Here is an 11,603-nt window from a genome sequence, read left to right on the forward strand (position 1 = left end):
CATTAACACTGATTACTAATTGGTACTGCAGTGGCGCCATCTATTGTAAAACGAAGGAAAGTCATTATCTGACAAATAGGCATACACTCAGAGGTTTGTTCGGCCAAGTAATGCATGTCAACGAATGAAAAAAGTAAAAAAGCATCCCATAACATTTTACCATAACATTATCTTGTACTACCGGCCATAAAAAGGCCCCTCTAATCCACACGCGCTAATTGAAAATCGATCGTAAAACTTGCAAGCACCAGATAGGCACGGCAATGCGGAACAAAAAACCCAACGCCAAATGTCGTACAAATCAAATTAGAGTCAATTAAATGCGGAAGGCAGTGGCCATCGGCGGAACAACCATAATCCAACCGTACCGGATAGGAAGGAAGCGGATAAAAACAAAAGCTCGTAAACCCTTTCTGCTCACGAACGTAAAACGTGTGTGCAGGTGACATCGAGCCACCAAGAAATACACACGGGGACACACTGGGCAGCAGCTACAACGTTCTTCCTTTGCACAGGTGGTAGGGGGTGGATTTTCCACAACACCTCCGTTCGCATCGTAGTTCGTTAGCGGAAATTCAATTGCAACCATTTTTAACACACCTTTACACAGAGACATACAAACGCTAGTGAACGGGATGGCTGGCAGTGGGATTGCTGATGGTGGAAAATTGTTTGGATTGGGATAATGAAGAGGAACGAAAAATCGAACCCATTCGTCGTAACAGGGATTACGTTCCGTACCGGTGAGCATCGGTTGGTGCGAGTGTTTATTCTACCAATGAATGAATGCAAATGCTAACTACCAGCTCACAGAAAACTGGGTCACTCCCTTACAGGTTAATGAATTTCTAAAACATACGATTTGTAATTGGATATCCTAATGAATGGATAGGGGCGCCTCCTATCCAAACCAAACTGCCAAACAAAATCGATCGATACGGGCGAGAGCTAAGCAATTAAACGCGCAACGCTAATGCATTCGCCGTTCAGAAACACAATGTGCGGAAATTGTGCCATTTGTAATCGAGCTAGAAGACGAAAACCTCATCTCTTCCCTGCTGCAAAAGCAAGGATCGCGAGATGACAGCTTTGGCCAACCGTGAAACAGAAATTGCGTACAACAGCGTACAGCAAGAAACGACACAACCTTCGACGACGCCTTACAGTGTGACTTTCGGTTCCTTCTCACCGTGAACATCGAATGGCACGCTTTGGCGGATGGTTAATGTGCGTAAAAACGATCACCGCAAGCGGTCGTCATCGTTTTGGGTGCGATGAGCAGACAAGACACAAAGAACACGATTGGGAAAACCGACCGGCGAAAGCAAAGGCGAAAGAAAGGGCTGAGCGTCTTCAAGACTGGATAATGACTGGATGGGTGTGAGAGGGCGAGCGCAGCTTTTACGCAATAAATGATAACCGGATGATCAAATGATGCACGATTTCCATATCATTTCTATTTTTTCTGGAAATAAAAGGAAAATGGCGAAAGCAAGAGAAACACCAGCAAAACAAACCCCTCGATTGTATAATCATGACAATTTTCATTTCCATTTCCACGATGGGGATGTAAGAATTGAACTGTCGGTATACAAATGTTTTGGGTTTTCCTTTACAATCATAACGCCCTGCCGGCACTCCTTCGGCTAAGGTCATTATCGAGCGGAACAACCGCTTAATGCTACGTTCGTTATGTTACGGTTGCGGTCGAAGGATTTTCGGAACATTCAACACAGAAGCTTTGCAGAGCGAAACAAAAACTGAGCTCAGAAGTTTGTCGTTTTTCTGGCCATATGTCTTCTAACTGGTCTCCATAACAAGTTGTTCCCTGCAAGTACAAGGTGCCACGTGGCAGATGTGCCAGAGTTCGAGAAAAGATCCTTCTCAGATGATGATAACCACACACCGAACCGCTGCTGTAATCCGAACCTTCACGGTTCGGACGAATATCTCCTCGCAACCGACTACCTGCTAGACCTGAGTGCTTGAAACTCTCGCAACTCGAGGTGGAACAAGAGTTTGAGTCCTTTTGCATCTTCATCGTTTCCTGTGCCTACGGTTCGGGGCGAGTCGTCTAGTTTTTATAGGGCACTAGAGTTTGCAGGCTTTGAGAAATTCAGGGACAACAGACGGCAGCTGTCAAGTGTTCGGTTCCTTTCGGATCGCTCCAGCTGCTGCCTAGCTAGCGAGCGCGTAGGAATCAAAGCGGATTGGATCCAGATGGTTCGGTGGCTTAGGCCTTGGCTTCCCATCCTGCTTGCACTTCACGAACATCGTACCGTCTCAAGGTGCACAGTTTGATCCGTCTACCACGGATCTAATGATGATTGAAAAGATCCATCTGGTGGTGCAGTTAGAATTTCACCAACCAGCTCTAGCATAGCATCAGAGGTCACCGATCTGCATGCGCTCGCTCGCGCCCTCTCGGGGAATGGGGAGGATGCCAATCACGCGCGGATTATGAATCACGGTAAAGCGATTTGCCTTTGCCGGTGCGGAAAGTGGGAGCTTCCGTAGACATACTTGGATGGAGGGGGGGGGAAACCTCCATCGGATGAAAGAGAAAACGAGACGCAGCATCGAGGAGGCACACCTACACACGGATCTACCCGCACCAGCTTGGATGCGGAAAAGGCATCAGCAACAGGCGTAAGAGCCTCACGGTCAGGGCTGTTTGGCTTTGTTTGGCCATCGTTATTTCGTTTTATCTTCAACCCCAATCGGTGGCAATCGGTGGTGGTAGGCAACGCGTATGTACCCCGTGCGGTGGGTGGGCGAGGTCAGATTATTGGTGGAAAAAGGTGGCTGGCTGGAGATAGAAAGTAACCAGCTTGGCTCGGTGGTTTGAAATCGGAGAGTACGGGCAAAGCAGAAACTGCACTAGGAGAAAATGGGCGAAAATGTGCTTAAACTCACCTCCGAAGATTTGCCCTCAAACGAGACGCACGAAGTTTTGGTTGGAGGGTATAGAGCTGTTGCTGGTTAGATGATGCAGTTTAACACATTCTTAGGGATTCTTTGTGGAGGTTTCTTTTACACCAGCATAATGCTTATTTCACGGCTCATAAAACCACTTCTTCAAGAGTATCACCTCTATTATCTCGCTTTTAATTGGTAAACTTTAGCCACAGAACAAAACACACATCTGCTGCCAGCTATCGAGCAGCAAGAAAAGCTGGTTAAATAACTGCAGTTCCGGTCTGCATGAATTAGCGCAACTTTTACCACTCTACGCCACCACCGCGTTACGTTACGTCGTGCCGTTGGGTGAATTATGCTTATTGCTCTCACACCGATAATCAATAGCCCGACCGCACGCACCGGATGTGGATAAAAGAAATTTCCGTATCACACGATTTGTTTATTGATATTCACCACACTTGCACCAGCGCTCGCCCTTTTTGTTTGGGAGGACGCGCGCACTTATCTCACCCGCCGGTGGACAACGCTTCAACCGAAAAGGCACGTGTTACTGCATCGCGTGGGGGGGGATTGGGTGATATGTGTAGAGACAACACAGCCTCGCGTAACGTTACAACCGTCCGGACCTCCGGACTCCGGAACCGGATCTGAGATCGACCGAAAGCACTACAACGCACCGGACCCTGAACTATGCTGCTTCTGCTGCTGCCACCAGCCGCCAAGGCTGCTGAAGTTGAAGTGAATATGCAACCGAAAGCGAGAGAGACACATGGCGAGCATTGGGAGAGGTTCCAGCTGTGACCGGAGAGAAACACCATCCAGCCATCTTCCTCCTTCGGTCGGGGAAAGCTGGGCGGAAAATGATTCTAAGCTGGGCTGCGCGTGAGAGGAGAGGACATGGCAGCGCACAGTTCAATACACTCAGGCCCAGGTCTCAGAACAACGACCGACAGGCTCCTGCACATGCTCCTGACCGGCAGCCACCAGCAACCACCTACAATAACAACCAACACACACACACAGACACACACCCGCTGAACGGAGTGCGAGAGGAAAAATGGAAAGCGAACCAAAAAAAAAAAACAAATCACACGGTAAAACGCAGAGGAAAACGAGCAGAAGCAGAGTGTGAGAAGAGATGATGATGGCTGCTCCGAAAAAAGCTGTCCGAAAAGTTGCCAAGGATCGACGGTGCGGTGGTCGGTGGCAGCAGCCGAAGGAACAGAACAAAGCGTGAGCTGTGATGAGATGTGATGCGCGCTATTGTTTTGTCGAGCTGGAAACTTTGGTTGAAGAAAGAGAGAGAGCGAGCGAGAGACCAGGCTCGGTGGACCTGGATTGTATGTATGTATGTTGGACCGGTGAGCCATCTGCTTTATGTGGCGAAGGATCCGAAGGTTCGTGTCCTGGTGGGTGGGTTAACGTAACGCGTAACATTAGGCGTTGGAAGGATGAAATCAGTCGATTGAAACAACAAACTAGCGAGCATAACGAGGCAGTTGAGGATTGTTTTTGAGGTTCTAAAAATTGAAAATAAATGTCCAAAAAAGTTTTTCAAAATTTCATACTCCTCATCGAAGGATTAATTAGTAGATTTGAGTATTAATTTTTGAAATATTAAAAATTGAAGATAAATGTCTATATAAGGTCTTCAGAATTCCAGTTCTTTTGAGGAAGGAAGAAATATTTGGTTGGAGTATAGAAAAAATAGCGACCATAGACCACCATTGGAGCATTGACTTTTGGTGTCTCTTGAATTTTGAATGACCCACAAAATGGAGACAAATGTCTAAAAATACTCTTCAAAATTCCATACTTTCGATGGAAGGATTAAATAGATTTTTTAAGTCCTTAAAATTGAAGATTCATGTCTGCAACACTTCAACTTTAAAATTCCATGCTCCTAACAAGTAGTGAAAAAAAAAAATGCGCAAAATGTCCCCCCACACCAGGGACCACTCTCCATCCATTATCCACCGTTGTCCAACGTCATCGCATCGCAGATCGGAAATCCACCTTCACAAACAATTGCGCTCTTTCACGTCAGCAGGGAAAATGGTTGTTGACTGGGTTGGAATTTCCTTTCCACTGTACTAAGCAGCGCTCCGGAGAGCGCTCCACTCAAGTGCCAGGAAGTGTTGGAATGATGAGCGCTGTGTGATGCACACTGCAACAAAAAATGCATCGCTGTGCATTACAACATCCAGTCCAGTGCAAGTGTGTTGCACATCATGACGCAGTGTGTAGTGTAGTGTTTGATCGCAAAGCTCACACCAAAGGCTGTGGCTGTGTGGTGTTCGATGCTGACTAACGAAGCACAAACACTTTGTGATTGTACCCGTACGGCGGGCGGATACGATCGGATGGACAAAAACACACTTTACCAGGGGGGAGTGGCTCTTATATGCTTATGGTTGGTTGGGAAAAATCGGGAAAATTCGGAACAAGGATAAGCGCGCACACACACACTCGAAGGAAGCGAATGATGTAATGCGGTAAGTATCGAACCGTAGAACAAAGCATCCCAAGAGCTTGGAACACGTGACTGACGCTTGACAATTTTTGTCTCAACATTAAAAGAAGATTTAAAGCCTTCTTTCGGTAGTAAAGCAAATTTGACATTTAACGGGTATCACGAGGACTACCATTTAATGGGGAAACCGCCTCTCGAATATTTATCAATTATCCTGAATTCCCCAAAATTGGACCCAAATTCGCACAGCCTAAGGATACTGGTGCCTCATTAGCGTTGGCAGTAATCATCGCCTTCCGGCGTCAGCGGTCAATGTCCGTACTTACCGCGTTCGATGTTAAAATAGCCGATAGCTCCAAGTCATCCGTCGTTAGGTTGCTGCAAGCAGAATGAGAATGAGCAAAAAAGGACATTAATTGTACGGCCAATTCTTTGGGGTTTGGGTGAAGCAAAGCTGGTGAGTTTCTTGATTAATTAGACAACGTTTCGGCGAAGAAAATGTAACGCTGTAATTGAGTTGTTTTCTTCGGTGCTTTTTTATTTTTGCACATCTATTACACACCCGGTTGTGCCGGAGATAAGTTTGTGCGGTAGAACTGTTTATAGCACGCCCGTAGGTCCGTGGTGTATGTAGGATGACAGCCTATTTCTTGTTGGGCAAGCACCCAGCAGGAGGTAAAGTGACCTTCTCGGTAAGGGTAACAAGCCAGCCATCGACCACCCTTCTATCGGCCGATGGAGGCGGTGATTTTCTTTCTTGAATGGATCGGTGACAGGAATGGTGAGCCCGGTGCAGTACAATGAAAACAGACATTTTACGTTCACCGAATGTCCACCAACTGCGGAGAAGGAATGGTGTCGATATCTCACTTCATAAATTAACTCTCCTTCGAAAAGGAAAGACTGGTTGATCCCTGATCGTAAAGAGGACGACCATCTAAGGCATTTACCTGAGCAATTTAAGCTAAATCGCCCCAGTCCCGATGTTTGTTTCCTTTTATTACGAATGCCCACAACCTGAAAGGTGACCTATGTATACACCTACGTGTGTCCTGTACGTGGAAGGATTTCCGTGACCCGTCATGTCCAGGAAGGCGGGCTATAAACAAAGGAATCCTACCGGAGGACATTAAAGATACCGACGCGCTGCACACGGGTTGGGTGGCTTTTTATAGCGGCATAAATCCATTACCGAAAACCCTCACCGGGGTACACCGCAAACGGGCAAATAGAAGCGGAACTAGTGCTTAACAGGGCCATGCCATGAGCAATTACACCATTGATGGGAGGAATGGAGAAGTTCTAATCATAATTTAACCATAGAGGTTCGTCAAACTCCTCGGGTGGTCTAGGCATTTGGAAGAGGAGAGAAAATGAGGGTTTCGGGGTTTTTTTTCGGATCAAATGGTCCTGGGACCGGTAACATGAAGCTCAGCGGTAAGGATAGGCGCTGGACATCCGAATCCCGGAAAAATGTCAATGATCAAAAACCCACCGACATTGGAGGTGATGTTAGTGGGCGCCGGATTGTCGATTACGCCGAAGAGCTTGTCAGAAATTAAGTAGAATTTGTTCACCCAAGACCACACAACAGGTACGTTTTGAACTGACCGACCCCGTCATAAAGTTCATCACACAGTTCTTGCTTACTTTGCCCCGATAAGAATCAGGCCCTTTCGTAACATGGCTGATGATTGCGACATGTTTTTTTTAATAACTCCCAGCTCAACCCTTGGTAACCAACGTCAGCGTGTGTAAAATAAAGTGCGTGAAGAGGAAACCGTTTGTCAACCCGGGTGACACCTGACACAGCAGCCGGCATTTTCTGGTGGGTCAAGCTAATAATGAGTCACGGTTGATCGTCACAATGAAACAAATATTCCCACGTCCAGTCCAAGAGCGCGCGCGTGCCTTCCATCTTGCGGTCACAGGCGTAACACATCTTTTAAAATATCACAAATCCGTGTGCCGCAGCACCGTTCCGTGTGCTCCGTGGAAGGGTAAAAGAGTACACAAAACACACAATAAATAAAGGTTTGCGAACGGGGCAACGGTGCTCTCTGGTGAGTGAGGTTAATTTCAGCAAGACTCCATGAGCAGAGCCGTGGGACAGCAAAACGCCGATGTCCCTTCTGTCCTGGGCTGGGGCTGTCGGAAAGACGGACGCACACTAGCCGGGTTTATTAATAGAAGAGTAGTTTAAAATAAACTAAAACCCGCACGTAGGGCACCGTTTTGCGCGATGGAATGGTTTGATTGAGCGGTGAACTTCCGCGATTCGCTCAGCATCTGACGGCAACTGTGAAACAGGAAGCTGTATGCATTTTTATGGCCGTCACTTCATTAGGGTTGGGGAGAAGAGTCGTTCCCATTACGTGGTGCATCCATGCTGTACGTGTGTACGTGTTTATTCAGTGCTAAAAAAGATGGTGTCGAATTGAAAGCGAAAGAAGTAATGGCGTGGAAGGAAACGGAATGAAAGTGAAACATGTGTCTAGCAATTTCATCAACTCAATTGAGCAGTTTTGTCATAAAACATTGGCAGTGATATCATTAAGCATTGTTATAAAGTGTACATCGGAAATGGTAGACGATGCAGGTTGGAATTTACTCCAGATTTAAATTGTGACAAAGACTCTAATAGTAATACTGAACAGTGAGTTGTAGGTCGTGCAGGACCACAATCGCATAGGAGTATCGTATAGTATAGAAGGGCTCAGAAGGTTGGACTGTGATACATCATATAATTAATAAATGAATAAATCTGTAGCCACAATTAAATTATTGAAGGAGTCCTAAAATAGCATAAAATTTTATCGAAAGATGTTGGTAAAAATAATTGCTTTGAGGGATCGATTTGTATAACATGTTAACTTAACAGTCCTGAGTTCTAGTGATCCTCCTGTTTGTAAATCTTAGTTTGTATCATGTCTTGTACAAAATACGTAAACCAAATGTTGTGTCCTTACGAGCTGACCTAGGGCAACTATGGCCCAAACAGTCAAGGAACTGCTAATGAAGCTTCGCACTATTTCGTACTAAAGGAGATTATCACTCCTTCTCTCTCTTCTTGGTCTAACGATCTCTTAAGGTATTGCCTGCCATTTATGGCTTACTAGACTTAACGATAACACGAAGTTGGATAGTCAGTCCTCACTACGAGGGGACGGTCCGGATGGGATTTGAACCCCTGAAGACTCTGTCGCCTCTAACACCTGGGCAGCGGGTGCAATTATCTAGATAGCCAATTCGAGGATTATCTGGAAAATTTAGATCACAGGATCTATGATCTGTTCGACTATAACATCTTCTCTCCTCTGGGAAATAAGTTAGAACATTTAATATCCCTGTCACTCGACACCATAAAAATCACTAAGAAGCTAAAGAAGCTAAGAAGGAACAACCGTGGGCCTGATGGGACTATCGTCCTAAACTTTGGGCTCAAGGGCTGAGAGCTCTGTTCAAACTTTAACAAGATTCTACACACGATCGGTATTGTTGTATCCATATCCCAAGTCGGGACAGTTCTTGGTAAACCAATCGTTAGAACTTTTCTTCTTCTTCCTCCTTGGCGCTACAATCTTTAAAAGTTGGTTACAACCAGCCATTTTTGGCTTTCTGTGATTTGATTTTCTTTTTCTTCCTGGGTACTTAAACCTCGAGAGGACTCGGCCTGCCATGTCTTTGTGTGGCTTGTGCTGGCTTTGTGTGACTTGTTTTTACCCGTAGCAAAGTAGTCAGCCCTGCGTACGGCGAGGCGGTCTGGTTGGGATTTGAACCCCGGTCCTGCCGTGTGAAGACCGGCGCCGTTGTCGCCTAGGCCATCGGACCGCCCCAGCTAGAAGTTTTAGGCAATGTGTTAATGCAAATACGTTATTGTAAGGCAATAAACAATAAACAGCAATTTAGAAAAATACCATTGCCTACATGCAGGCGTTTTAATCTCAAACAGAGAACATAAAGAAGTGGAATCGGAATCGAAAGAGTAAATTTAAAATCTTTCGAGTTCTTATGATGCAAAACATGAATAAAAACAATTTAACTTTAAATAATTGACCAAGGGCCAGGTCACTTCTATAATTGGAAAAAATATGGCTCTCTATCAGGCTTAAATTTCACTGAAATTGCTGATTATTCCAAGACTGATTATTCGGCGATAGGTTAACTAAGCCATAGATATTCGACCTATTAGCGAAACATATCAAGAAGAATGATTATGTGTTGTCGATCCAATTAGTTAACAAAAAGGTGTCGAAAATAGTAAGAACGCTCCAACTTAAAGTTGGTTTTTGGAAAATCATTTAATAAATGATTCAGGTTCCAATATCCCAAATAAAAGCAACAAGTTTTAAAGGTCTTACTAGCTTAAAGAGCAAACAACATCGTGCAGCAGTACGATTCTATTCCATCTTTCATCTACCATTATTCTGACATTTTGCTTGCCATTTCTCATCTCCCGAAGATAGAAAAACAAAAACCTATGATATTTTCACCCACAATTTTGCTTACGATTCCATCAAACACAACGCCAGCTTCACGAGCAAAGAAAGTGTTAGTCCACCGGTGTGGGTAGATGATATGGTGGTGGGCAAGAAATAATTCGCACCAAAGACGTCCGAACGTCTCCTGCTTCATTCACAAGATTTGACGCGCGTTCGAACGGTTCTACAAATAAACACACACACGCACGCCCAGGGCTTTGATTTGTATTTACTTTTCCACCTTCAACACTAGCCACACGGACGCAACACACGCCCAACGAACGGGATCTGGTTTTCCGTTAGCGAAAAGGATGGAACAGTATTGGGTGGTAGAAGCGGCAGAAAACACAAATCGCTTGGCACGGTTGCGTGGTTGTCTAGTGCACGCACACACGTGTCCGATTCAAAAATAGCAAACTAATAAACCCCCTTGCAAATGCACATTAAGTCCGACAAAATACGGCGCAAATTGTACAACGATCGAGGCACGATCATCATTGAACGACCGATTGATTGCGAAGGTTTTTGGGGGAAGATAATCAAGCGCGGGATAGTTCTACTGTTCAATTACGGGGTTTGCCTTCCTTGTCGGTCGGTCACATGCTTATGGGGCTGAAAATTTAGACCATTTCATAAAGGTCATTGAGTAAGGGGGCAATGGGTTTGGCAACAAAATGTTTGGTTCAGACTGTAGTAGGCAGTGTACCGTGGAATGACGTACCGATGGAGCCGAGAGGACTCGTGTCCTGACGAAAGTCTGTGTAAAAATAGATTCAATCGGACGTAATTTTTTTTCCTAAAAAGCAGATATTTTGGTACACAAGTTTGGCTCTTTTATTAATATCGCACATTTGCTGCATCAACAGTGTGCATCCGAAATCCATTAGCGAAGAAGCATGCTCGCCTCTCACTCGGAAGCCCCGGTATAATGGCGGAGATAAGACCAAGAGACTGGATTCATAACCGGTCTAGCTGCTGCTGCTCCTACTGTTCTGACCACTTTCTACAGGTTATCTGGCAAAGATCATCTTTTTTTTGGTAAGGCCCCGACCCTGTGTAACAGGGCACAAAACCTTACGGGCCTGCTACTGTTGTGCTGTCTGCATAGATAGAGTGGAGAAACAGGCAGCATAGATACCGACGATACACGCTCAGAATTGCACGAACCATTTCGACCAACTGTTCTGGATCTGGGACAGTCGTTGCCAGACCAGATGGGAGCCGATAACCCGTGATGGCCTGGTAGATAAGCATTAAAATACAAGCTTCCCGCTCAGGGCTGTTCTGGTCAGCGGGAGCAAACGTATAAACCCGGAACAGATGATGTAGCCGGGTTTGCGCCAGGTTTTGATTAATCGAACACATTCAATTGTATCTTCCATATTCAAACGGTACCACACAGAACATCGTTCAACAGTTCAGAAGTTCGGTACAGTCGAAACAACAGATGCGATTGCTAGTACGTTCGTGTACAGTATTCCTTTTTACTTTGAAAAACTCATCTCCCACGCCATGATGCCATGTGTACTTGCCGACCGAAACACCCAAAGTCAATGTAAACGATGCATGAAGCGAAAGCGAAACCCGAAAATTGTCTTGTGGTTGCTGTTCTCTCCCATCTCGGAGGTAGTGCTGGTGGTGATGCAAAGGCGCCACATGGTGTGTCGATCAATCTTTTACTTTTTTGGACCATCGCATGGCACCATTTTTGCATAGGTTTGCCGACA

This window comes from Anopheles stephensi, unplaced genomic scaffold (genome assembly GCF_013141755.1).
Source record: "Anopheles stephensi strain Indian unplaced genomic scaffold, UCI_ANSTEP_V1.0 ucontig290, whole genome shotgun sequence".
NCBI classification, from domain to species: domain Eukaryota; kingdom Metazoa; phylum Arthropoda; class Insecta; order Diptera; family Culicidae; genus Anopheles; species Anopheles stephensi.